Below are 25,378 nucleotides of genomic sequence, written 5' to 3' on the forward strand. Positions count from 1 at the left end.
TCTTATGTGTTAAGCTATATTCTCTGCGGTAAGAGTAGGATTACCACTTGAAGAAACAAAGAAAATATAATCACTTTAATAACAGTCTATAGTTTTAATTATTCAAAGGAGTATTCATAAGAGGACTTTAATTTTTTTTAACGTTTATTTATTTTTGAGACAGAGAGAGACAGAGCATGAACAGGGGAGGGGCAGAGAGAGAGGGAGACACAGAATCTGAAACAGGCTGCAGGTTCTGAGCGGTCAGCACAGAGCCCCACGCGGGGCTCGAACTCACGGACCGTGAGATCATGACCTGAGCCGAAGTCGGACGCTTAACCGACCAAGCCACCCAGGCGCCCCTCATAAGAGGACTTTTTAATTATGCTTGCTTTGCTAAACGTAAGCTGTCCAATTCCATTCAGAGAACTGGTCTCCAAAAATGCCACCATGAATTTATTTCTCTTTATTTATTCAGTTAATATGCATTGTGCTCTCTATGTGTACCAAATTCTATGTTAATTCCTAAGACAATGGTTAAAACCAATAGTCCCTGGGATATGCCTGAATTTAGGGTAAAGGATGGAGGGAAGACTTAACTCCCTGAGGAGGTTTTTTATGTTCGCTGCTGCAGACAACAGGGGTGTGGGTAAACAGTACACCCAATCCTCTCCCCTCCTGTTTTCAATGTGCGCCTGGGATCTGATCTCAGGTGTGCCTTTCCCCCACCCCCACTGTGAATGTGCAACAAGTTTAATGCTGTTAACATTGACCAGAAATTCAAAGTGACAGAACCGGAGGTATTGCAATCTGGAACTCTTAACTTTTGTAAACTGGTGAGAATAGTGGAATGCACAGAGTCTCTACTTAACGACTTCTCCATCTTCTCTTATAGACGCCTCTGCTCAGCCATTCAGGAATAGGATATGTATTAGACAACCAACATCTGGTCTGAATATCTATTAGGACCATATGCTTTCTTCTGCTATATTATCATCCTAGAATAGATTAAGGGAAATCCAAACCAAATGGGGATTTGGGGGAATTTTCAAGGGTCACTTAATAAAGTAATTTTGGTTTTCTCTTTGCAAAGAACACAACACACTGTAGAGACCATGTTGAGACCTAAGCACTATCTCATGGCAGAAAGAAGTCGAATAAATAGTCATCCTAATCATGAACATCTTCTTCACAATTTTCAAATGGGAAATAGAAACTGTTAATTGTCACAAGTTACAAATGGATGTATCCTGCTGGGATTTTACTGGAAAGATGACGTTCTATGGAATAGCCTTGTCTCCTAAATGAAAACCAGTAGCTTTGGATCTGGCTTTGTTTCCCCCAAAAACTTCTTGCTGATAATATTCATGGTGCTTTGGGGGACTGGCTTTGTTCCTGTACCATAAGGATTTCTTGATTTATGGTTGTGAGATTTTCATGGCCAAATGACAAAGGGCTAAGGTTTGATTGCATAAAAGCAAGCACTAACTAATGTTCTCCAAGAACATGTTCTGAGAGTAAAGTTCAGTTCATTTGGTTTTGATTTTACAATTAGAACATAAGATATCTGGCTTTGAGAATGTGTTTCACTTCAAAATTCTATCAATGAAATAGATTTTATCTCTGATTTTAAGACTTATTTTCTCTACTCTCTTAAGAAATTAGATCCACACAGAATTCACAATTAAAATAGTGAACATGACTTATAACTAGAAGCATAAAATAAAATTTGTACTTTATTCTCGACATTCATAACCAGTCAGGGATCATTTGAAATTTTATTGAGAGGATTTAAAGTGGATTAGGAATATGTTTATTAAAATAATTACAAATAAGATCCAAATAAACTAGGGGTAGCATCTGAGGACATGGTTTATATTTTATCATTTTTTGAGTTCTCACATATGTTTTGAAACTTTTGACGTAGTGCAAACATAACTGAGGCAGGTGGGAGACTATCTGATTCCATCTTTACCTTAAGTTTACTGGTTAAGGACGGGGTTACCTATAGCGACATGCTGTTTCTCGTACCCATCTGACTGCATCACGAGTACAGAACTGCCTTTGAACCCAGTTCATTTTGAGAGGCTTACATTTATTTAATAAAGGATGTTCTCCGTTCCTTGGTATAAGCAGGACCCTGATGATCAACAGCCAGTAATTAATTCCTTTAACCAGCTCTCCAACCATTTTGTACAATTTTAAACTAAATCCAGGGTGCCTGGGTGGCTGTCAGTTAAGCGTCAGACTTCGGCTCAGGGCATGATCTCACAGCTCATGAGTTCGAGCCCCACGTCGGGCTCTGTGCTGATGGCTCAGAACCTGGAGCCTGTTTCACAGATTCTAGGTCTCCCTCTCTCTCTGCTCCTCCCCCGCTCACACTGTCTCTTTTCTCTCTCTCTCAAAAATAAAGTAAAATAAAATTTTAAATTAAATCCAAACTGCTGGCAATATGCTAGTCTTTTCTTATTCTCTCTTCTTCCTCATGTCTCATCCTTGCCCTCCTTTCCCATTCCCACTAAATAATAGTATTCTCCCAAGTATGCATTTTTAAAAATTCAGGCTTAGGGATTACTAGTTGACAACTTATTGAGGGATGTGTTGCTGTTAACGTTTAGTATGTCATTACAATTGATAGTAACATTACCATCCTAAGTAAGGAATGAGTAACTTCCAACCGAGAGAATAAATTATGTTTCATCAACAAAGACAAATCTCCAGTGAAAGTATCTTTTTTTTTAAATTTTTTTAAGATTTATTTATTTTTGAGGCAGAGAGAGACAGAGCATGAACGGGGGAGGGGCAGAGAGAGAGGGAGACACAGAATTGGAAGCAGGCTCCAGGCTCTGAGCCATCAGCCCAGAGCCTGACGCGGGGCTCGAACTCACGGACAGCGAGATCGTGACCTGAGCTGAAGTTGGACGCTCAACCGACTGAGCCACCCAGGCGCCCCTCCAGTGAAAGTATCTTGATGGATTTTTTTTTTTTAATCAGGAGAGGTCTCTATAAAGATGTAGGGGCAAGAGAATAGTAGAGCTGACTCACCTAGAGCTACTGATCTCCAACTCAGTATGTGATTTATAGAACAACATTTTAATGCATGTAAAAAAAAATAAAAGATGAATATTTTGTCTTCATTTGTCATGAAGACAAAGATCCTATATTTTCAAAGTCCATTTTTTTCCTTTTTGTCTGAATAAATACGTAAAATACATCCCTATCCTAATATAATAAATTTTCATTACATATGTGAGAATTCAAAAAATGATAAAATAAAAACCATGTCCTTAAACACTACCCCTACCCAGTCTTTTTAGATCTTATTTTTCTTATCAGGTAGCAAAAAAACCATGTGCAGTGCCTATATCAATCCGTGGTAATAGGACAAAGATGAAAAGTAAAGCTTGAGACAATCATGAAAAGTTCCAAGAAATTTTATAGCTAATAAAATGTATCTCTGGTGATTAGTAAAACTGGCTATCTTAAACAAATAAGTCAGATATTTTTAAAATTATGATGGCAACCCATTACAGGTCTTAAGATCAATTAAGCTGGTCATCACCAACTGTTTCATTTTTATTTTATTTTATTTTATTATTTTTTTTAACATTTATTTATTGTTGAGAGAGAGACAGAGCATGAGCAAGGGAGGGACAGAGAGAGAGAGAGGGAGACACAGAATCCGAAGCAGGCTGCAGACTCTGAGCTGTCAGCACAGAGCCCAACGCGGGGCTCGAACCCACGAACCGTGAGATCATGACCTGAGCCAAAGTCAGACACTCAACAGACTGAGCACCCAGGTGCCCCCCCCAACTGTTTCATTTTTTAAATGAAACATAATGCAGTAATACACAACAGTATAGAAATGAAATTATTAAACTGAATTGCGGTCAGTAAGGGTAATTGGTATTTTTACAAAACTTTAGTGTCAAGATATGTGTTATCCTCACATACACACAAACATATATTTATATTGAGTCACAAAGTGAAATATATATCTTATTGTGAGCCATAGCAAACATGTTTAAATGCCACTGCATTAAGCAGTTAATGAGCTTTGCCTTTGTCCCTCAAAGTTAAAAGCTATAAAAGTGTTGGAAGTGACTTCAGTGACTGTGGGTTAAAAACTTTCATTGAGTGACAAAACTTCTCCAAGTAGTTTTATGAGAAACTAAACAGCAATCAAGGAGAATATGCTTCAGTCATAATGGCACAATGAATGTCATTTATCTAAATATGGAAAATGACAACAGACATTCTTGTCCATTAATATAATCTACTCTAAGCCAAGAGTTGAATCTGTTTTCTATTTGTCAGCTAAAATCAAACAAGCCCTAGTAGATAATATATTCTACATTTGAAAATTAACAGAGCTAACCTTTCATCATACTGAGAATATTAAAAACCTACATAACCTTTCATTTGCCGCATGTTCTGAATTCTGTTTGTTTTTGTGTAATCTATCAAGAGACCTATCATGTCACAAAAAGGAATAAGGAAAATTATCAGATTTTTTTGTTCCAAAGTAGATTCAAATGTCAAAATTGTAAACAACTTTAGTTTTTATTTCTGAAAATTTACACACACACACACACACACACACACACACACACACACACACACCACGCACAGGTTTTAGATATGCTCAGTGTCAAACTAGATCTTTCGGTCAGTATCGTGTACAAAAAATTCAAAAATTTTTCTTTACTCTGTGGTTAAGGATTATAGATAGAAAGTCTTTCCTATAACGTTAAATTACATTTAATTTTGACCTGAATGAGGTTGATTAAATGGTCTAGTGGAGGGCACGTGATCCTCAAAATTTTGGTTATACTCCTGTGATTTGTGCTAAGTAACTGGAATAAGAATTGCAACCCGTGTTACTTCTGTATCCACTACACTGAACACGGTCTTTCTTGCAACATAGTGTTTTAATTGTTTAAATAAAGACTGCCCAGAAATTGTACTACATGTAAAATATGAGTCAGATTTCACTTTGGGAAAACACTGGAAGTGAAATAGAAAACATTCAGGTTATTTTTATAAAATAAAAAATAGTGTACTTTTGCTTAAAATATGATGTCTGAAAGTAAATATATAGCTTTAGCTTTATTATTAGTTTTGAGTTAGTTACATGCTAAATTCTGTTCCTGACATTGATAAAAAGTGAGATTTGGACTAATACATAACTGATATTGTCAAGAGCATGTAGTCGCTACAGAGGAATCTTTCTTAACCTTGTCTTTGCAGCCTGTGACTAGTAGAAACATAGACTTTTGAAAAATACATACTGGTTTGACTTTTAGAAAGGGACAGCATCTGGAACACTCTGCCTCGGGTGTAGCTGTCTCAAGAATGGTGAGAGAGCCACTTACAAAAAAGATGAAACCACATACCCGTAGATGAAATCCCCATTGGATTTAATGAAAATAAGAATGGCATAAATACAGAGAAATGGAGAGAATATTTGAATTTTTAGAGGAATTTATATAATCTTGTGAGGTTTTGTACATTCTCAAATTTCCATCCTCTTATTTTATTAAGGGAATCAATGCACACTGTGGTTAAAAGTGCAGGCTCTTGAGTTACAATGGTGGAGATTCAGCCTCAGTTTTTCCACTTAAAAACAGCAGGGCTGGATGCTTGTTAACCTTTCTTATCCCGTTTTCCCCATCTCTACTATGAGGATAATGTAGGATCTATCACAACGGGCTGTTTTAAGAATTTAATGAGATAAGCTATGTAAAGTGCTTAACATGGTGCACGGCTCATACAAAGTGTTTAAAAAGTGTCAATTAATATTGATATAAGTTTTCTGATTAACAAATGTTGGTAAAAAAATGCAGATATATGCAAAGATGAAAATAACCATATGCCCATCACTCATAGTTCATATACTCTGAAATAACAATGCTTCATTTCCTTCTAGTAATATACATATATATGTGTGTGTGTGCGTGCATGTATAAAGCTAGAATATGTATGTATATGTGTGTACATTTATTTCCATATGTATTTGGAAATGAATACTATATGTAATTTGTATGTATAATTTTTTTGTATTTTGTTACAAGATTTGAAGAGAATTCTACAGGCTACCAGGCAATTAAAAATGCCTTATAAAATCAGACCAGTTCTGGTGTGTGTGTGTGTGTGTGTGTGTGTGTGTGTGTGTGTGTGAGAGAGAGAGAGAGAGAGAGAGAGAGAGAGAGAACTGGCCCTCACTGTTGCACTGTTGGTGATATCCTGATGCCCATGCAGTGTTCCTGCTAACTCGGCAAAAGAGAATAACAACACATCCTGAAATTATCTCATTCCGATAACAACAGTAGTCTTATGTGAACTGCCCCCTCCACACATATACATGGAAACCTTAGCCTCCTACATTATCCTCACAGGTTCCATGATGCAGGAACACTGGTCACTATTTTGGACCCATGTATCTACAGTGTTTCCAGTAACACTCTTCTGCCATTATTTTGTATTTGGCTCCATTCTGCAGATTTACACTTGGTGTAAATAACAGTTATCTTCCCATTTAATTAAAAAAAAAATTTAACATTTATTTATTGAGAGACAGAGAGAGACAGAGCACGAGCGGGGGAGGGGCAGGGAGAGGGGGAGACCCAGAATCCGAAGCAGACTCCAGGCTCTGAGCTGACAGCACAGAGCCGGATGAAGGGCTTGAACCCACAAACTGTGAGATCATGACCTGAGCCGAAGTCGGATGCTTAACCGACAGAGCCAACAGTTATCTTCCCATTGTAATACAATCTATATATGTTTAATCTTTTCAAAGATTACTCTAAAACTTAACATGGTGCATGGCTCATACAAAGTGTTTAAAAAATGTCAGTTAAGGGGCGCCTGGGTGGCTCAGTCCGTTAAGCCTCTGACTTCGGCTCAGGTCACGATCTCGCGGTCCGTGAGTTCGAGCCCCGCGTCGGGCTCTGGGCTGATGGCTCAGAGCCTGGAGCCTGTTTCCGTTTCTGTGTCTCCCTCTCTCTCTGCCCCTCCCCTGTTCATGCTCTGTCTCTCTCTGTCTCAAAAATAAACAAACGTTAAAAAAATTTTTTTTAAATGTCAATTAATATTGATATGTTTTCTGATTAAATAATAAATGTTGGTAAAAAAAATGCAGATATGTGCAAAGATGAAAACAACCATATGCCCATCACTCATAATTCATATACTCTGAAATAACAATGCTTCATTTCCTTGATTTTCCCAAGTCCTGTCTCTTCCTCCCTCTCAGCCTCCCTTCCCTTTGATATTATCCCACCCTGCTGCCACCACTTGAGTGTCCTCTTAATCTCACTACACTTGTATCAGATTTAATTTTTATGCAAATCTGGATGAACTCCCATATCTTCTGTGAGGTTTCCCGGGTCCTTGATGATAGTCTCCTTCACTGAATGCCAGTATAAACTACTGGGTATACCATTCAATTAGCAATGAGACTAACTTGTTGATGGGACCTTCATTTGGAGCTAGGAAGTATTTGGGACTCCTTACTTAACCTCTAGGAGTCCAAATGGAAAGTGGAAATTCGTGTATGTTGCCTATTATTCTTAAAATTTTTGAATTATTTCTTTTCTTTATTAAATCCATTTGTCCTACAGTAGATTATTTTGACTTACCGTTTTGTTAGTTGATAAAAGATGAATAAAATTTCGACAATTGTCATATCGATTGACTCATGCTTCCAAAAAGATGTGAAGGCCCAAGTAATGCCACTAGGGTCCAATTTTCCAGCCAGGCTGGAAATTTTGGTAGAATAATGCAAAATATCAAGAGTTCACAAGAGAGATCATCTCCAAGTTAAAGATAAAATGATAGCCCCAGGCTGGTTTCTTGGACCTTTTTAATAATGTTATCCATACCCTCATGACCCAGGACATGGTTGTAAAAAGTCTGAAGTGACGTGAAAGAGAAGAAAGAGAATAGAACCAAGTGAGTGTCCTGTGAATCTTCTAAGTTTAGTCTTTGTCTATGTATAGGTAACTTCAGGATGCCAAAGGTCCAGAGCATTTGAAAAGGGGCCTAACACTAGCAACGCCACATAGTGTATCTATTTTTTTCTTACATTTCCTGTCTCTGATACCACTTTATACATTATAATGATTAGAGCAGAGACTCCTTCAGGTTAGATGTTTCAAAAGTTGATAATAACGCTGATACAATAGTGCAGGGCCCAATTGGGCAAGAACATTTTGCCATAGTCTTGAGAACTTATATCTAGTGGGAAAATGAGTAGAACAACAATGTGGGCACACAGCACTGCTCCCGTGATAATGATCCTGATAAAATATTTCCATCTTGATTTAAAATTGCACTTATATGCTTAAAGCAGTGTTTACAAGTTGGGGCAATTTCGAACCTCTAGTTAGCAGTGTCTGGAGGTATTTTTGGTTTTACGACTGGAGGGTGGCATCTAGTGGGTAGGAGCCAGGGATGCTGCTAAACACCCTACATGCATAAGATGGCTCCCGCGATAAAGAATTATCTGGCCCAGGTGTATATAGTGCTGAGGCTAAGACACCTGTGTTTAGAGTGTCTAATGGAAGTGTCATTTTCTTGGTGGATTCTTCAGCATCCTGAGAATGGGCCTCTTATTAATTTTGGTAACAAAGCACCCTGAATGTCCTTCAGGGTAAGACAGTGGGCTGGAAATTGCTCCAGGAGCTAGATGTATATTGTATTCGTGCAGAAGGTTATGAAACACTCTCACCAACCTGTTAGATGCATGATAGGAGAGCTGCCATTCTCTCCATAAATATTCATCACTATGGAAACCTCCCCACATCCATGCACTCCTATAACCTTAAATGGCAAGCGCATATTTTATAAGGATGGCGAGGAAAACAAGCAGAGGAAGTCTTACATTGGCATTCTATTGAATGTTTGATTAGAAATTCTAGACCAGTGTTTTTCAATCCAGGCTATTGGTTAAAATCTGCTGAGGAAACTATAAATTCTGACACTCAGGCTCTCCTACCCCCGAAATTAAGTGAGAAATTATGACATTAGGGCCGAGGCATGGCTGTGTGTTGTTTTTGTTTTGTTTTTTTTTTTTTTAAAGCTTCCCAGCTAATCCTAAATTCGAATAAAGGCTGAGAACCATTGCTCTAGCTTTTATCAATAACGTTTTGCCTGAGGAGAAAAAAAAAAGCTTGATCCTAAATCTTTACCTGTTAATGAGTTACGTATTCCAGTTTCATGAGAGAGATTCTGTCACTTCGTTAGCATCAAGGTGAACACTGAGTTTTAAGATTATTATTTAAAGAATCGTTTAAAAGCTGGCGAAGAGTGGGGGGTGGGTAAGTAGTCCAATTCCTGTGTGCTTTTATATGTTAAAAGGAGCAAAAGCAGAATGATCTCTTACTGTACTTCAAGGGCAGTACCAGGTTTTGACTAGAATGGAATTATAAAACACATAATTCAATGAGAAGTAAAATTTGAAATCATCCCTAAAAATTTCTACAAGAAGGAGAAATGGTGTAAACAAGCCATCTGTGTTGTGATGTGAAACACATTCCCTAGCGGTGGCCCTTGCAGGGTGCCTTTATTATCTTCAAAAAAAAAAAAAAAAAAAAAAAAAGGAGGGGAACTTGCCGTGGGACCAAAGGCAGCAGGAATTCTGATCAACTTGTTTTCTAAATACACACACAATCATTCCTGCAAGGAGATGAAATATTCGAAAGTCAGGCAATGGATGAATTAGTATAAATCTAAGAATTAAATAAAATACAGTATTGGCAAAGCAGAGCTTTGATGCTGCTCTACATAAACACAAAAATGAACCGTTAAATTTAGAAATGAACAGATTCAAATGCAGTTTGTCCTTTTTCTATCTATAGTATGAATCCTTCTGATCATGTACTGTACATTTGATGGAAGCATGTGGCTGTGGCAAATGTCCCCCAGGAACAGATCCAAATCAGAAGTTCATTTGCTTCAAGCTCTTTAAATGTTCCAGGGGTGCAAAGTGGACTCAGTTCCCCAAATTCGTATATTATCTTTTAAAACATTGAAATATACAAAAGGTGGGGTGGGTAGATGTGAAACTTTAAAACGCACAAGTTTGTTTTATCAAAAACAAACATTTTATCTTGATTTTTCTCGTTTTAAGTTTATTTACTTAGAGAGCAGGAGCACAAGTGGGGGAGGGGCAGGGAGTGAAGGAGAAAGAGAGTGGATCTGAAGCAGGCTCTTTGCTCCATGCTGAGCCTGACAGGGGGCTCCATCTCATGACCTTGAGATCAGGCCTGAGCCCAAATCAACAGTTGGGCACTTAACCAACTGAGCCACCCAGACGCCCCTCTTGATTTTCAGCGAGGCAGGCTGCTAACAGAAATCTAAAAATTATTTGCTCCATCTCCTAGACCTGCAACTATTCCTTTTTCTTTTTTCTTTTTTAGTCTCCAAGGTATAGGATATCCTTGTGCTTTGGAGGTAGACAAGCCTGGATGTGAATTGCAGCTTCAGCTCTTATTGGACCTGGATTTCAGGGAACTAATTAAGCGCTTGGATCCTCATTTCTTTCTTCAGTGAAAGGGAGGTGATGACATCTACCTCAGTAGTTAGTTGTGGGGATTGTTGTGATGGCAGTGAAATTGTATCAAATTTATAGTCATACTACTCAACAGTAAGAAAGATACATGCAAAACATGGATGAGTCTCAAATGTATTATGCTAAATGAAAGAAGTCAGACTCAAAAGGCTCTATACTGTATGATTTCATTTATATTACACTCTGGACAAGGCAGAGCTGTAGGGGCAGAAAACAGATCAGTGGATCCACAGTTTCAGGGTGGGGATAGGGACTTCTTGCAAAAAGAAAGGAGAGAGCTTTTGGGGGTGGTGAAAATATCCTGTAATCTTGATTGTGGCATTGGTCACCTGACTGTGTACATTTTTTCAGAACAGTATAACTAAAATGAGTGAATTTTACTAGGTAAATTATACGTCAGTAAACTTAACTGCCTCCTGAAAGTAATGTATACAAAGGGTTTTTTTAAAAAGTGAAGGTTAAAAAATTGGAGATGCCTAGCATGATTGCCTATAAATATGCTTTTATCACTTCTCTTTGTTTCACAGTCAAATATTTTAAATACAGAGTCTATCTCTGAATGCAGTTCTTAATTATCTACTTTCTCCCCTTACCTCATGCAACTGATTTTGGCTATTTTGCAAAATACCAGTGACCAGTATATTTGCAAATCTAGTGTTTTCTTCAATCTCTTTGATATTTTTGAAATTGTTTTTTACAGTGTCTCCTACTTGGTAACTTTTGCTTTTTAGAATTTGAGGACCCAGAGTCTCAACAGACTCTTTTTTCTGCCAATAAGCATATTAATTCCTCAAAGTTTTATGTCCAGTCCATTTCTTTATCTTTGTTTCCATTCATACCCGCTTTCCTACAATTTCAACTATAAATGATTTCCAAAATTGTCCTTCTAGGTATCTATCTCTCTAAAATCCAGAATCAGATTCAAGATTTATTTACTTGTTTGGAGTAGCTCTGATTCTAAAAATAATAGTTTTCCAAGCAAAAAGTCCCAGAATTATTTACTGTTCTTTCAGTACTTTTTTAATGACTTTATGTATAACATTTATGTTTTACATGATATCACATTATACTATGTGTTTGTGTTAACCTCTTGTTTCTAAATTTCCATTCTGTTCCAATGATTCATCATTTCCTGAGCAAATAAATACCTTAGTTTTTCTTATTATGGTGATGTTATAATGTATTTTTATTTCTTATAATGCAAGCCCCCCTCATTGCTTGTCTTTTATGTATCTTCGTTAATTTTGTCCGTGTATTCTTCCAGTTGAAAATTAGAATGATTTTGTGATTATGATTACATTTATATAAATTAATTTGAGGGCAAATAACATCTTCACATCTAGTTTTTCTTTACAGTAACATTTTTTATTTCTGTAGTTAAGTCTTATTTCCTTAAGTAAAATTATATAGTTCTCTTCACATAAACTCTGTTGGTTATTTTCCTAAATATTCTAATATTTTATGTTTTCCTGCTAGTCCAGATAGAGTTAACTCCTCGATATTTTTGAACCTGGTTTTTGCTGCTATCCAGCAGAGGAAATTCCTTTCTTATCTCAATAATATTTTAGTTTATTCTCTTGGCTTTTCTAATTGTGCAATTAATTGATTTTTAAATACCAATAGTTTCATCTGTTTTCAATAAATTTGCCTCATTCCCTTTTCTCATCTTTTTGATTTAATCAGAAATTCGAAAACTAGGTAAAGTAATAGTGATGCTGGAATTCAATTTTGTCTTAGGCTGATTTTTTTTAGTGCCATTGCCTCAAGTACTTCCAAATTAACCAATTAAGTGTTAGTTTGAGATTTTAAAAACTGTTGTTAAAGAGTTATCTATCAGTTTTTAGTTTACATGTTTTTTTTTTTCTAGTGTAGAATGTTTTGTTTTCTGAATACTTGTTTCCATTATTTTAGAGATACGTATTCTCATTTTTCCCCTTTCACCTGTTGAAATAAAGATTTATGATGTGTGTGAGGGAGGAGGTAGGAGGAAATATGTGGTCTCATTGATATACTATTTATTATTTAAGCCCCCAGAGCTCATAAGATTACATAAGGATGTAAATGTCATCAGAATCCAAAAATATTCACCAACAACATGAACACTTTTAAATTTAGTCCCTTTCTCATGAGCATATCTCATTATAATATTAATTTCACATATTATAATGATTTTAGACAGTAAGCATCAGACAGTGCAAATCAATTGTAAAGCAAAATAGCATAAAACATGATTTCATAAAATTGAAAAAATAATGTAGAAGAACAATTGCTAGAAACATACACAAAGGCACTGATACAATCATACACAATCCATTAAAGCAGACATTTAAACCAGTACAGTGTGTGAAGAAGGAAACATCAAAAATGTTGATGACATTAAATGCATTTAAGAGAGAATGCTTTGACTCTCAGTGGATCAAAGAGCCCTTGGAAAATGCATGGAGCCCTCCAAAAATTTTGCCAGAGGACCTATTATGATAATTATGAAAATGTGATCATATAATTGTATTGGAAAAGTACTAAAAACAATTCTTAATGTTTGGTTCATTTTTATTTTGTAGAAATTAGGTCATAGTTTCCATTAGCTATATATTTTTTAGATATAGCAAATACATTTCACAAACTTATTTTTGTATTTAGATAAATTCCCAATAAGCTTTTTATTTTTAAAAACCACATACTATGAAAGTATGGTTTCTCTTTTAACTGAATTGACTTCTAAAGATCAGCTTCTATTATCCTGGGATAATGAAGAACTCCTGGACGCTAATTAATTTTCTAATGCTGAAGCACCTACACATTTCTGAAATGAATCTTACTTCCTTTTTGTATGTTATTAACAATCTTTAGGATACTATTAGCTAGAATTTCATTTTTAAAAATATTTTAGGTATGTATTACTTTTGGAATTGAAAAAAAAAACATTAAGACAAACATTTTAAAAGATTTGCTAGTATAGGATAACTAATATAGAATATACTAGAATAGAATTATATTCTAATATATATTATACTGGCATAGAGTACACAGAATGATTTGTCTATTTACTTACAAATTGGTCTGCAGATTTGGTGTGTGTGGTATCCTTGTCTGGCTTCAGTATCCAGATTATACTGACTTTGTCAATTGAGACATTTGCAACTTCTTGCAATGTTTAAACATTACAGAAAATATCCTTTGTATAAAAATTTGAAATAATTTCCCTATAAAAATCCCTAGAATTATTACATTTTATTTAATAGTAAGTTTTGGTAACTAATTTTCTGTAATCATTAAATTACTTAAATGTCTGCTTTCTTAAAGTCAGTTTTGGAAATCTTTATTATTAAATTCTTAAATGTTATACATATACACCTATACTTAATTTTCAAAAATATATGTCAGGAGTAAACTCTCTTATGGCAAATTTTGTGTAATTGTGCCTTCTTTAATTTTTTAATGACTGGACATACCAATATTTTGTTTCTTTGTGCTCAAATAAGTGATTGAATGTACTAGGTATGTATTTTATATATATCCTACTTTATTCAAAAATATTACATAGCATTTATTTTTTGAGAGAGGGAGCACAAGCAGGAGAGGGGCAGAGGGAGAGGGAGAGAGAGAGAATCCTAAGCAGTCTCCATGCCCAGCGCAGAGACCCATGAACAGGGCTCAATCCCACCACTACGAGATCATGACCTGAACAGAAATCAAGAGTTAGACACTTAACCAACTGAGCCATCCGGGAGCTCCTGAAAAGGATTTTTTTTGAGTAAACATTTCAGAAATCTTAACTATCAAGAACAAATAAACAACATAGAAAGCACAAGAGAAATTTCAATTGAAAAGAAGAAAAACAGAAAGCTAACAGACATACAGACAAGAATTTGAGGGAGAAAAGAGAGGGGCAAGGTAAGGGCAGTCCAACACAACTGTGAAAATAATCCACAAAGAAGTAAAACAAAGCCCTGGAATACAACAAATACTAAAAACTATCACAAAAGAAAATTTCCAGAGATGATAAAAAAAACCTACTTATTGAAAGGACAACCTGAAAAATTTACCCAATATCATCAACGACAAAGAATATTCCAATTTAAGTATTGTATCTTAATGATAAAGTGGGGGTGGCTGCTTTGGATGTCCTGATAAAAATAAGAGGGAAAGAAAAAATTCATAAGAAAAAGAAAGTTGGATTGACCTCGTGCTTTGTGACAAAACATTTTATCTTAAAAAAAAAAAATGCAAGCCAAAATTTTTACATATAGCCAATATCACCTTCAATAAAATTCACAAAGACTTACTATGAACACATAAGAATTCAGAGGATGTTGTTCCCAATGGTTTTTCCTGAAGACCATAGACACAAATATTTTACATCTACTAAGACGATCTCAGAACCTCTCCTTAAGACCTGCTGGTGGTGTATTAAAGGCAGAGAATCAAGGGCTCCTTTGCTACTAAGTTCCCAGCATGGACAATAGGTGGGGGAAGGTACTTGGTAGTTTGGAGGAAGCTGAGGAGCAATTCAATTTAGAAAACCATTCCATCCATCAGATAACGCTGGAATAAATCTTCCTGACCTTTGCTAACCAATGTAACATAAAAGATGATTATAAAGAAAAGATGGAGTCCCCCACAAGCAACCTGACAAATCTAGTCACCTCTCCGTATTCATGGGCAGATGAGCAGACAAGTAGGATGATTCTTGTCAAATTCCATGATACAAAGAATCCAGGAAGCTATTCTATTTTGGGGTGGTTTGTTCAAGGTTTTTCTATCCTCAATTGGATAAATTAAGTGTTTGTTTGTTTTTTTAAATAAATAAATAAATACAAAAGTATAATTCCCTTGGTCACTCCCCCCCTCAAAAACTCTGCTTTCTTCCATTTAGTATTCCAGAGGAGTCTGAAATTAACCTTATTTGATTCACATTGTAGATAAACATTTTTTGTTGTGCTTTGCCTCGCTTTGCTTTTGTTTTCTTCCTGGATGCTTGTATCTTTTTAAATTCAGGTTTTTTAAAACAACAATAACAAAACACAACATTATCATGATCTATCTTGCAATCTAAGTGATCTGTCTTGAGAGGAAGTCTTCCAAAAAGAATGGGGAGGGCAGGGCACCTTTTATTTATCACAACACATATTCTTATTTCCATTTGTTCTTTATAAACTGGCTTGGACCAATCATCATTTCCAGCATCCCATTTCATCACTCAGTCCTTTCCTTTATATTTCCTGCGAGTCTACATCAGGGCTGCTGAGAATTCTGGCTAGAAGAGAAAGGGAAATCTTCCTCTGCCCTGTAGCCTGGAATGGTTATAAATTCCTAGGCTCCAAACACAACTGCCTGGGGTTCTGTTTTCTGCTTCTTTCTCTCCCGTGTTTCCCTTCATGGCTGACTTACAAAGGGCAACCTGACTTACATCGCGCCTCTTTGCTTCTTCTCACATTTGCAACCGAGATCTCTCCATCCTCCCAGGTGAAGTTTTCCTTTCATCCCCTCTCACTCTCCACATTCTTTCTGCCCCCATCTCAGACAGCACAGTGTCTTCACTTACTATGTGTTGGCGATTATGGAATTTAGAGCTCCTGCCCAGCTATCTTTCCAGAGCTTCAGCGTCGGATCTCCAACTACCCGTTAGACATTTTCACTCAGATATTTCACAGAAAATTCAAATTCAATATATAATAAGTCCAACTCAGCACCTTTCCCCACTCATCTATGTGTTTTTCCTCTCAGAGTAAATGCGTCATCACCACCACCGAAGCCAGAAAAACCCAGGTTGCCCATGACTCACCCATCTGTGTCATCGCGTTTGTTAAATAATTACCAAATGTTCTTGTTTGCAACTCTTAATTGTCAATAAATTCCAACCACTTCTCTCCATTTTAGTACGTTCTTTAAACATCATTTCAGGCCATTATTTTTACTGATGATGACAATTTCCTCTTGTTTGGTCTCTATTTTCATCTTACCTGCTTCTAAATAATTCTCCATGCTGCAGCAGCAGGTTTTAAAGTCACAAGGGTATCACACGACTCTCCTTAGCAATTATTAATAGCTTTATATTGACCTCAAGATAAAGTCTTCACTCCTTAATGTACCTCAAGAGGCTCCACATGTTCTGGCCTCTGTTTCCCTCTACGACGCCACCCCTGCCATGCCCAGACACTTTCACCAGCTCCTGTCCCTCTCTACTCACACTCCTATGGTCCAGCAAGACTGAACTACTGGAGTTCCTTGCTCTCCTCCATCCAAGCACTATGCTCATGGACATTTTTCCTCTTTTGCCATTTACCAAATCAACACCTACTAATAAGTTAGGTTACAACTTACATGTCACATTGTCTAGGCCCTCATCTCTGACCAAGTCATTGGAACTTCCCCGTTTGGATTGATTGTTCTTTCTGTGTGTTTCTGTACCAGTCTGTAATTCTACTTTTACAAAATTTGCCACATGAAATTATAAATGCCTGTTTATTTGGCCATATTTCCCCTAAAGAAGATAGATTGAAACTTTATGGAGGCAGAAAGTATGTGTGTCTTTTTGTTTTTGTTTTTGTTTATGGAATCTCCCGGAGACCACCAATGGCTAGATATACTAGGCACATAATAAATATTTGTTGAATCAATTAACCTCACTGTAAACTATTTTCCTAGTTTCAAAACATAGGCTCAACCTCTTAGTTTTTAAAATGATGTTTTATTCATCCTATTTTCAATACCTTTTGCCATACAGCACTTCGTTTTCTCTGTATGAATCTATAAATGAGGTGTGTCACCGCCAAATGTGTCTTAATGCAGAACGCATAGCTGTCCTTTGCCCTTCTCACTGTCCACTTAGTGAACAGCTCTATATCTGGGGAGAAGGTCACTGTACATTGATCCTATTGTAACTTTAGGTTTCTGTTGGGAATTTTCTCATGATTCTCAATAACTGAGGCAGGATCCTCTCCTACTCTCCCTAATCTGGTTCTCTTGAGTCGTTGAACCAGTAGAGTGAATAAAAAAAATCACAGTGCCAAAGATGTGTGACAGCCAAGACTCCTCCCCCTGATTACAGAAACTTCCTTGTGACTACAACTCTCATCAGACAGCCTGCCACTATTCTGTCCTCACTCTTGCTTCCCATCACACTTTTTCCTAGAATTCTCATCGCTTGAAGAGTGTAGAAAAAAATAGTGGAAAGCTAGAAGAAGGATACATTGGACTGATAGCCTCAATTTTCACATGTTCGATAGTAAAACATCTGTGGAATTAAAAAAAAAAAAAAAACAGTAAGAGCTTAGTTCTCTGAATCAAGAGCCAAAGTATACTGGTGATGGTATTCATTGGGGGTGCAAGTTTCCCTGCCCTTTTTCTAGGTAAACTGCTGATGAAGCAAAGCTAAATATGTTATAAAATGAAATACGGATCATTTCTCCTCCTCCGTCCAGTTGCTTTAACGTCATATTTAGTTGAAATCTATGACTGATTCTGGCACTCATTTGCCTACCAATCTTAATGTTGGTAGTAAGGGAATTCCTCTTTTTCACTCCCTTCTTAATTATTTCATTTTGAAGTTGGTGGTTTCCAAACAGAAAACTCCTTAAAAGACCACCTTTTTTCTCTGTGATACCAAAACAGTATATCTCCTTAGAACTTTGGAAGGCAATAGATGTATTTCAGAACCTGAATTTGCTAATAAAGGGAGCATGACTAATTTTGTTATGCCCCATCTCTGAAAGTCCAGTAAACTACCAAAAATCAGAGCAGTACTGTCTACTTTCATACTCCAGCCTTTCCTGGAGATCTTTCCTGGCCCTCGTGTCTAAACAGCCAGGGCTCCTTTACACAGCTCCAGTGCTCAACAGCACCCTAGGGCTACTGCTTTGCTGACTTTCCAATTTACCAGCAGAAATAGTAATTAACTCTAAATCTCCCAAAGTCAAGACAGCTATCTGAAGAACAGATTATTATTTTCTTATAGGAATAGACACTCAATGGAGTTGGTTTTGTTTTGCTTGCCTGCCATGTTTGTCTCAACCCACCACCCACGGATTTACTGAATACTTCAAACACTAGTGAGATATTTCATGTGTAAATTCCTCTGAGATAAAAAAGTAAAGCAGTTTATCAATTTCCATGGGATTTTATTGCAGTTATGTACCCCCTCTTCCAAAACAGGTGACCTTGTACAATAGTAAAATAGCCATTCAGGGCTCTGTGAAAGTGTCAGATGACCAATCACTCTGCAAAGTTGGAATGCTGCCCTGTGAGATTCTATGTATCCTCTGAGTTAATGTATAATCTCAACCAATATGTGTTGCTGTTTCTTCCCAAATTCCAAAGGAATGGCAGTAGGGTGGCACCCCTCACAATTATAACTAACACCAGATTGGCAAAAACATTTGCTTCTCCACTCTGCGATTCTGGGCTCTACTTTTTAGAGGTTTTATTATCTAAGGGAGCAATGCTTCAATCAGGAGTTATAAAAGTGTTTGTATTGAATTGGAAGTGGATACTTAGACTTTCTGGGGGTCCTAATGTCGGGAAAAATAGATGCTAAAAACAAACAAACAATAATGACAACAAAATAGGTAATCTTGTATGAGATACCTCTTTATACAACCAGATCCAGTGGTTACATTTGATAGCGCTCTATGTGACTAGAAACATCCAGATACAGATTCCTCAAGAAGAAAAGCTATGTTATACCATTGAATAAAGAAGGTAAAATGAATATGGAATGGTTAACACAGGAGGAAAGTAATAGACACTATAGATATTTCCATGACAAGCTGTTGAAATAAGTACTAAAACTTTCACCTGCCTTTCCCTCCTTGCTGTGTCATATATATGTTTTAACTATTTTTTCTTTTGACTACTCTTCCTATCTCTCACTATTGAATTTCAAGAGTGTTAGTGACAGATAACTCTACAATTTAACCCACAGGCACCAGAACACCCATTCTGAATTGTGACCAAACTAGAGGAAAAATGGACGTCATTCCAAAGTCTTATGCTTGAGCTTGAGGGCACCGTCTGAAGGAATCTTGGTTTGTCTTCCCTCGAAGAGGAGGTAAGTGTGGTTTTTTATTAAATGAAGGAGTAACACGTATCATATTTTTTGGACCTGTGATTCTAAGAAGGGTGTATATAAATAGTGGAGAGCCAAAGAGGTGGAGTTTAGTGGAATTTGAACAACTTTGGCAACCAGGAATTAAATATGCTTCCTTTTTAAGGAAATTCCAGAATCAGTAGGAGGAAGAGCTCCACATTCCATTTTGGAAACCAAAGTAAAGCGGTTGTTTTTCTTGCTTTTTGCAAGCAAGGACATGGGTTTGACCTAAACTTGTCTAACCCACTGGCTATAGTTGCAGTGAGATTAAGAGACCTGTAGTGTGACAGAGAGGTCTACTTCTAGTGTCAGTGGCTAGTGAGCAGTTCTGTGGGAGCAATTCTGTTGTGTCATCCTAACCAGATAGCGCCTGTGGTATGAGTTGTGTATTGTCTCTGGTATGGATTCCTGCTGCCCAGTCTCCCTTGGTTCTCCAGTTTTCTTGGTCTGGTTCTCCAAGTCTCTTATTCATTCAGAAAGTTGCTGACATCCGTCTGGTGAATTTCATCTTCTTCATAAGTAAGCCAGAGTTGAGGTCTACTGTTTGCAGATAGTATCCAGATTGGTGCAAATACAAAACACAAGGCCTAGAGAGGAATAGAAAGGGCTCAGCTTTCAGCAGTCTAGCTGATAGCATCAAGCTCTGTGTTCACAGCCAGAATGCCTGACAACAAAGTGAGTTACCTCAGGATCTCCCCATGTATTTACATTATTGACACAGTTCTCTCATCCTGACCTCTTTTCAAAGGCTTTGCTTTCATTAACTCTTCTTTGTGAAAATTAACACTAGTTTTACCTTTGTGAAGAAGCTGTGCATCTAAACCTGAATTGCATGAGAAGGCCCATTTTGATAAAAGAACTTAGGTTATGACTGTGACCTTCCAAAAGGACAAGCTTGACCTATTGATTCTGTAAAAGCAAAAACTGGTAAAAAGAAAAGTACTACACAACCAAGCAATTTGTCTTCCATAACTATAAGACCTGAAACAATGCAGGGATGTAGTGTTTTGGAGATAATTTGAATTTTCATCTAAAGCCAAACATAACCTCTCTGTTGTGGAAATATGCAACCAACTTCCAAAAGAAAGGGAGTGTGAGGGAAATTTCCTATTCATAGTTTTATTTACTCTAGAGATAGAAATTTGTGAAAATCTACAAGCTGAATTTTTATAGATAATACAGAAAGCTCCTCATGCAATTTTAATAGCTGCAATTAGCCACTTTGAAAACTTTCTTTCATCTCCCAATTCATTAAAGGGACAGATTTTCAAAACAGCGTCTAAATATTCTTTTAATCTCTTGGCCTAAAATGTTCAGTTCAATGTTTTTCATAATTTCTAGTGAAATTTTATTGGGTTCCTCTTTTTACAAACACACACCATATAATCATGTTTTTATATTCAGAGGGAAGTTCAAAAATTGATATTTTGTAAACAAAAATCACTCTGAGTATTTTACAATTTTACCTTCATCTCAATTATTTATAATGCAATATGCAGAATAAGATGTATATGAATGAAGTTTGACTAAATATGCACAGTTGGGGAATATCTGGGTTCATTTGCTAATGCTTTTCAAAAAATTTAAGCACAATAACTGTTCATTACGGTTAAATGACCACAATACTCAGAGGCCTCCACCAAAGCCTGCACTGGGGTGAATAACCTTGAGGACTTCTCCATACCTGTTATTAATACATATTAAGTATCAAGACAGACCTGGTTAGGGAAACAGGTGCTATAGGAGCTTAGCATTTGTCTGTCTGTCATTTGTAAAAGTGAATAACCCCGGATCTAGTCACATTAGTAGCTTAAGCTTCATGATTGCTCTGTATACCACCTAAGGCAGAAAAGCAGCTGAGATCCTAGGGGTAAAAACTGAAGCGGAGTTATAGACTTGTGACCCATGGCCTGGGTTTGGCTTGAAGGTATGTTTTGCATGGTCTACCTTGGGATTACAAATAAATTAGATGTTAAAAAGACTGTATGATATGTGTGACACCATAATGATGGATATATGTCATCACACATTTGTCCAAACTCATAGAATGTACAACAAGAGTGAACCCGAACGCAAACCATGGACTTGGGTGATTATGATGTATTAACGTAGGTTCATCAGTTGTAACAAGCCCATCACTCTGGTGGGGGATGTTGATAATAGGAGAGGCTGTGCATCTGTGGGGCAGGAGGTGTATGGAAAATCTCTGTACTTTCCTCTTAATTTTGCTGTGAACCTAAAACTGCTCTAAAAACAAAGTCTTTAAAAATTAGAAAAAATTAAAAAATTACTGCTAACATTTTAAAATCAGTAAGTTGTGTTTTGAGTTGAATTGTGTCTCCCTGAAATGCAAGTATTGAGGTCCTAACCTCTAGTACCTTAGGATGTGATCCTATTCGGAAATAGGTGCAGATGGCATTGCAAGTATAAGTTGTGAAGGTGACATCATATTGGAGTAGAACAGACCCCCAATCCAGTATGACTTGTGCCATTAAAATAGGGAAATTTGGACACACGCATGCAGACAGGAAGAATGCCATGAGAAGATGAAGACAGAGATTGGGGTGATACTTTCTACAAGGCAAGGAATGCCACATTTGCCAGGAAAACCACCAGATGCTAGGAGAGAGGCACAGTACAGATTCTCTCTTACTGTCCTAAGAAGGAAGCATTACTGTTGACATCTTGATCTCAGACTTACAGCATCCCGAACTACGAGACAGTAAGTCAGTCACTTAGACACACAGCCCTAGGAAACTAATGTAACTTGCATCTAAAAATTCTGGGTTTTCAGCATCTCTGAATAGTACTCAGGTGTGACAGCACTCAGCTGATCAGCTGGAACAGAGTAGCAGCTGCTCCTTTTCCATAAGAAGTTCTGTACTTCACCAAAGCCCCAGCCAGTACATTTTCATAATTTAAGTTCCCTGCTTGATGTCTAATACCACATCAAAGGAAAATGGGTCAGGAAGTTTGGAAAATGCTAAATAAACATATTGTGACAATGCAATCTCTTGTGATCTTTGAAAGCAAACAAAGTAGAAGGTATAGGAGTTTAAAGAAAAGGAAAAAAACAAGAAAAGCAAAAAAAAAGGCTACCCAGGAAGTTTTCTGATAACCTCAAATTTTATTTATTTAAAAAAAATTAACGTTTATTTATTATTGAGAGACAGAGAGACACAGAGCATGAGCAGGGGAGGGGCTGAGAGATGGAGGGACACAGAATCCAAAGCAGGCTCCAGGCTCCAAGCTGTCAGCACAGAGCCCAACTCAGGGCTCAAACCCACAAACTGCGAGATCATGACCTGAGCCGAAGTTGGACGCTTAACCAACTGAGCCACCCAGGCGCCCCATGATAACCTCAAATTTTAAATAATTCTTACAAAGATAAAAGGAAAAACATAAAATCAGAAACAAATATGGAAAAGTTAAATGCAACTGTTTTAATGATGCCATGCAGGATCCTCGGGCCCCCTAAACTGAGATATTTGTGGAACAAGAGGAAGACAGAAAAGGTATCTTAACTGCTTGAGGGTGTTGTGGGTGTTGAGAGAAATCTCTGGAAAAGGCACTACAGACACAATAGAAAGATGGGACTCAAGGCAGATGTGCATCTGGTTAGAGGGGAGGCTTCTCCACTTAAGCTCCACTTTGAACAAGTTCAAACCATGAAGTTAAGACAAATTACATCCCCAGATTCTCAGGAACATTCATTACAGAAGCACTGCCCATAATGCTTGAGGAACCGAGGCACTGAGAAAGGATGTGAAGATTAGAGTGGACGATAATATTGCCATTTTCAAAGAGCCATAGGAAATCTGTAGAAAATATAGACTCTGTGTCTGAAAGCAATCCCTAAGGGGAAAAAAACAAAAAAACAAAACAAAAAAAAAAAACAAAAAAAACCAAATAATTATGATTCAAATGTATTTTGGAAATTAAGTCAGGTAACAACAGAGGCACCAGGGGGTGAACCCCATCTCCTACTGCTCTGTGCCCCTCTCATTTTTGCAAGCCACACTTCCTTGCTGAATACACTGGGCATGCTTCTGCTCAACAAGCCTTTGTACCACCTGCTTGTTCATTCTGGAACACTCCTCCTGAAGGTGTCTGTAAGCCTGGGACCCTACTTCTTTAAAGGTTCTATTCCAAGGTCACCTACTCCTCAAGACCTTCCCTGATGACCCTGTGTAAGGTTGCACCTCCTCACTCACCCTCCCCATATCCTACCCTGGCTTTATTTTTCTTCAGAGCGTTTATCCCTATTGTTTATTTTATAAATACTACATCGTGCCAGTCACTGTTCTAGAGGCTTTAAAAATATTGCCTCATTTAATCCCCTAACAACAGTAAGTGGGAAATACTAGCATTATCCCCATTTTGCTATTGGGGAATTGGAGGCATAGAGAGGTTGTACTTAATCTGTAACAGTGGTAAGAAGTGGTATTGGGTTTGAACACAGGAAATCTGGCTTCAGAGTCTGTTCTTTACTGCTCTTGTTTGCTGTGACTATCTAGTATATCTTGTGTTTAACTTATCTATTTGGTGTTTTATCTTTCTCCACCCCCTTCCCTGTAAAAAAAGGCTCCGTGAAGGCAGGATTTGCCTTTTTTTTCTGTTTAACACTTGCTCTTGGAATAAAGTGTGGCACCTTGTAGATGCTCATTAAATCCTTTTGTTAAATGAATACAATGTAAATGTAAAAGGTTGGAAATGCAAGAGTCGTTCTTGTAGGATAAGACCCTCCTCTTATTGAGAATGGGGACTACAGACTATTACCCTTTGAATCTCCGGCATCTGGCAGACTGCCTGGTGTGGGTAGTGAGAGAACAGAGGGAAGAGAAGAGCTGGAAAGGAAGCTGGAAATCTGAGGTACTTGGTGGAACTTGAGCTGGACTAGCGTGGCATTTCCAAAGCCTGAGGGAGAGGTTTATCAGGAATATGGAAGCTGTTCATTGTTAAAGGAAGATCAGGATACTGTCATTGAATTTTGTAGTCAACTACTTCATTTCTGAGCCATGAGTAAAATCATCTTCCATCATCAAATTAGGAAAAAAAAATTTAATTCATAATATCTATCAAGCTTTGCCTGTATTAAAGCCACTTCGGTAAGTGCTTTTAAGCCCAACCTAAAAGCTTTAAAAACCCTCCAGCTCAGGACAGACTTTCAAGGGAGAATCCTGATAGTCAAAGTAGAATTGAGTAGAAAAACCTATACCCACAAAAGAAGACAACAGCCTAAGCAATGGCATCTGGTCCCACGTGATTAGTGTCAAAAGGTAAACCAGAAGAGTGTGGGGTCACAGTAGGCTGGCAAAATACATTTCTGAAGATCTCTTTCTCATTAGCATAAACGTTTGCCTTCATGAGTAAAATCAACTTCAGTCAGTCAACAAAAGACGGGATTACCAAAATAAATGAGTATAAGGAACATATTAATAACCGAATAGCATTAGACACCATCATAATCCTACCTAATGCTGTTAGTGTTTGAAAGAAAAGCATTCAGATTCCTAATCTATTGGGGAATATTAACATAATGTGGCTTTGAAAATTTTAAAAAGACCTCATAATTAATTTAATCACCATTTTGCATAGCATTCCCACTTGTAATCTGCATTTTTGCTTTAAAACTCTTACTATATAGCTGTCATTCTGATCTAATGAAATGTCTCCTACTTAGGAAGAGAGGAAATTTTCAAATGTTGAGGCTACACAGAAATGAAGAATGAAACATG

Source organism: Acinonyx jubatus, chromosome C1 (genome assembly GCF_027475565.1).
Source record: "Acinonyx jubatus isolate Ajub_Pintada_27869175 chromosome C1, VMU_Ajub_asm_v1.0, whole genome shotgun sequence".
NCBI classification, from domain to species: domain Eukaryota; kingdom Metazoa; phylum Chordata; class Mammalia; order Carnivora; family Felidae; genus Acinonyx; species Acinonyx jubatus.